The following is a 4,681-nucleotide window of genomic DNA, read 5'->3' as shown; positions in this document are numbered from 1 at the left end:
CCAGAGTTAACTCTCAAAAGCTATCTCTAAAGTCCTCTCCAATGAAACCAGTCATCTGTCTTTCACTCAGGGAAGTCAGCACACCTCCATGTCGTGCAGAAATAAATTGGAAAGAACATGTTTCACTTTATTCATTTGACTTGGAGTTCTTATCCCTTCCATCCAATTCTGTGAAACATAAAAGCAAAACAAATTGAAGAAGTATGAAGTACAGTAAATAACTTACAAATAAGATGAGGAACCCATCATGTTGGGGAATTATACAATATTCTAAGTCTCCTGGCATGTTCTAGACCAAGTGCTTTAGAATGTAAATACAGGTACCGTGAGTAAGAGTGGTTGAGAGGCCAAGGTCTTAGGTGGAGGGGTTTATGGCACACTAACTATCTTGTGCTTTAAGCCCTTACCGTTTTAGTGGACACAGCTTTTCATTGGCTTGGGCTGCAGTGTAGGAATGTTCATGACACCATAGGATTAGCTCAGAGAGCAACCATAGAACGTGCCAAGAACAGCACAGTAGTGGGACTTGAGCTTCATACAGGAAGCCTGAGCCTTTGGTCAGGGCCTGGGGTCTGTCTTTCATATGCCAGCCCTTATAAAGCACTGGGCCTCTGTTTATATCTGCGTAAGTTAATCATTGTATTCCATCATGCCCTTTTTTATATTAAAGATATTAATTACACTCATGATATTCATTAATTATACTCATGACATTAATTACATTCGCAGTATTCATTCAATAACTATATTTATGATAGTCATTAATTACATTAATTGTACTGATTTATTACATTCATGATATTATGTCCTGATACTACTGTCTGTTTGTGGGCTTTGTTCCATCACACAAAACAGAAATTTTGTACTTAGGAAATTGTTGCTCTATATTCCTTTCTTCTCCATCTTGAGATAACATCTAATCTTTCTGTCTCTATGAATTTGTGTATTCTATATATTTCATGTGATACAATTTTATAGTATTTTTCCTTTTTCTTTAATGTCTTAATTTGAGTCTGACCTTTATAAAAATTGTTGTGAAATATGCATCCAATTTACTGTCACAACCATCTGAAGTTCACATTTAGTAGTCTTAAGTGTATACACAGGGTTGAACAAGACTCCATCCAGACCCTTTTATCTTAGAAAACTGTAAGTACATCCATTAAAACAAACAAACAAACAAACAAACAAACAAACAAACCAACCCCATAAAATCTTCATCTTCTTGTCTTGCCTACCCATTGACAGCCACTACCATTCTGTTCCTGTGAATTAGATGGCTCATGTAAGTGGACTCACAGCAGGTGTCTTTTCATGAGTAGCTTATCTCACTTAGCACAACAGCCTCAAGTTTCATTCATGTTGGAGGACATATCAGTTTTCTTTCTTTTAATACTGGGTAATGCTCCATTGAGTGTGTATGATATGTTTTATCCATCCCTTCCACTGCCATTAGACATTTTGGTTGCTTCCACTTTTGCTACTGTGGGTAATACTGTTATGAAGAGGGGAATACATACATCTGTGAGTTCTTGTCTCCACTTCCTTTGGGTCATACAGCAATTTTCTCTTCAGTTTTGGTGGAGGTATTGTGCTATTTTCTGGGAGAACAGCACTATTTAACTTTCCCACCAACAGTGTAGTGTTCCAAGTGTTAGACATTGTTATTTTATGTTTTCCTCCTATTTCTTTGGGTTGGGGTGTGTGTGTGTTGATTTGAAGAGCAGCCATGGAAGTGGGTGTGAGGAGCTAGCTCCCTGTGGCCTTCATCTGTATTTTCGCTATGCCCATTCATAGATTTTTTTCAGACTATTTGCTTGTTTTTGTTGTATTTCTTTTGAACTTTTGGCTTTTTTGTGTATATTCTTTGAAGAAAGGTCTCTTCAACCCCTTTTCTTGCCTTTTTTTTTAACCTGCATATTTTTTTTAAAATCTTAACTGAGAAAGATATAAAATTTGTACATATCAGTAAGGTACCGTGAAATGTTTATACATGTATATATTACAGTTTAAATAAGTGTAACCATATTTGTGTCCTCAAACATTTGTGATTTCTTTGTAGTGAAGAATTTCCAAAGGCTTTTTCTAGGTGTCCCTGAGCCCCTTGTTCCTGTCTAGGCATAAATTAGTGCCCATGCATAAACTTTCCCCTCCCTCCTTCTCTTCCACCTTTTTCTTTGTGTGTGCGTGACAGAGAGAGAGGCAGAAACAGGAGTCTCGCATTGTAGTGTAGCCCAGGCTAGCCTAATTCTCATTATGTAACTCCGGCTGACATTGAACTTTGAGCAATCCTGTTTCAGCCTCTTGAGTATCGGGATAGTATGTGTGAGCCACCATAGCTGGTTCTCCTCTCTGATTTTACCAGCCTCCTCCTCTCGTCACCACCGCTCTACTCTCACCTTCTGTTCATGGAGTTGTAAATGGCACAGTGTCATTCTCTTTGTAGCTGTACAATATTACACCGTGTGTGTATACCACACATTATCCATTCATCAGTTGGTGAACACTTCAGCTGTTTCTAGTTCTTCGTGACTGAATAATGTGTCTTTGACATACTGATTTAATGTCCGTTGGGCAAATACCCAGTAGTGGTATTGCTGTATCATGTCATAGTTCTATTTTTATTTTTTTAAAGAACCGCCATACTGTTTTCCATACTGGCTTTACTATTTTTTCACCAACAGTAGATAGTGGTTCCCTTTTGCTATATTCTGATTGACAACACTGTAAATCTCCTGCCTCGGCCTCCTGAGAGGCTGGGCATCCATCATCACTCTGAGGCCTTCTTTGATCTTTTTGGAAAGATTTTATTTATTTTTGTGTGTGTGTGCACACATCATACCCACAGTACATGTATGAAAGTCAGAGTACAACTTGCAGGAGTTGGTTCTCTTCTAACATCTGAGGTCCAGCAATTGAACTCAGGTGATCAAGCTTAGCAGCAAGCTCCTTTACCCACTAAGACATTTTGTCAGGCCCTCTCTGGTCTTCTTGATAATACTGAGTAGGATGAGATGATACTTCATATGGTTTTGATTTGCATTTTCCTGATAATTAGTGATGTTCCATACTTTTCATATATATGTTGGCTATTTGTATGTCTTTTGAAAAATGCCCATGTAGAGCTACTGCCCATTTTTTAAAATGCTAGTATTTTATTTTTTAAATATAATTTAAATTTAAATACAATTACATTACTTCCCTTTCTTCCAGCCTCTCCTATGTTCCCTTCCTTCAACCTCTACCTTGTCTCTCCCCTCATTCTCAAATGTAGCTTCTTCTTTTTTTTTTTTTTTTTTGGTTTTTCAAGACAGGGTTTCTCTGTGTAGCTTTGCGCCTTTCCTGGGACTCACTTGGTAGTCCAGGCTGGCCTCGAACTCACAGAGATCCGCCTGCCTCTGCCTCCCGAGTGCTGGGATTAAAGGCGTGCGCCACCACCGCCCGGCTCAAATTAGTATTTTCCATGTACATTTTTTTTTATTTATTATGTATACAGTATTCTGCCTGTATGTATGCCTGCACGACAGAAGAGGGAACCAGATATCATTACAGATGGTTGTGAACCACCATGTGGTTGCTGGGAATTGAACTCAGGACCTCTGGAAGAGCAGCCAGTGCTCTTAACCTCTGAGCCATCTCTCCAGCCAAATGTAGCTTCTTTCTCTCTGATTATTATTGTTACATGTGTGCCCACACATGTGTGTGCCTGAATACACACACAAATATATGAATACAACCTGCTGAGCCTGTGTTTGTTGTTTGTGTGTATATGATTTCAAGGCTATTATGGCAGGAAGCATAGAAGCAGGTAGACAGGTACACACTTCCTCCAACAAAGCCACACCTCCTGAACCTTCCCAAAGCAGAACCACCAACTAGGGAATAAGCGTTCAAGTATGTAAGCCTTTGGGAACCATTCCTAGAGAAACCACCACAAAGGCCATTGAACTTTTCTCTCCATGACTTCTACTACCTAGAGTTTATCACAGACTACCCTAAGATTTGGAGGCTCCGTTTCCTTAACCAAAAAACCCCAAACATTGTAGTTCATGACTGCGTTAGTATAAAGACACATAATACAGGCAGATTCATTATTTTATATTCATTCATTTTATTTACTTACTTGATAAGAAGAATGACATTCTGTGGCCTTTTAAATGTGTCATAAGCCTAGGCATGTACTTATTATGCTTAACAATAAGTTGGCTGTGGTTTTTATTGAAGACTAATTCAGAATTCCACCAGTGGACTGGCAGCCATACAATGCCTGGCAGGTTGTTAAGCTCCCACAATTAATGAGCAGAAAGAGAAAATTAGAATTCCTTCAGTGCTCAGACGGGGTGCTGTCTAAACACAGCACCAGCAGTGTGCAGTGAATTGCTCATCATTTTTAATAATTGTTTTCCTGCTTTCAAATTATAAAATACTGTTGATATATTTTATCTGCAGTTACCATAGGGTTAAACATAGAAAGCTTAATGATATGATTAGATATATATTTCTCCATATCACAATTATCATATTTTAAGACAGATACTACTGAAGTTCAAATGTCAACCATTCAGCCCCTTATTAATAAAGCATATACATTTAAAGCATACACACACACACACACACACACACACATATATATATATATATATTCCTCCATGGGCTTAAATTTTGGTTGTCAGAGAATAAA

The sequence above is a fragment of the Peromyscus maniculatus genome, chromosome 4 (genome assembly GCF_049852395.1).
Source record: "Peromyscus maniculatus bairdii isolate BWxNUB_F1_BW_parent chromosome 4, HU_Pman_BW_mat_3.1, whole genome shotgun sequence".
Taxonomy (NCBI): domain Eukaryota; kingdom Metazoa; phylum Chordata; class Mammalia; order Rodentia; family Cricetidae; genus Peromyscus; species Peromyscus maniculatus.
This window is presented reverse-complemented; position numbering follows the sequence as displayed.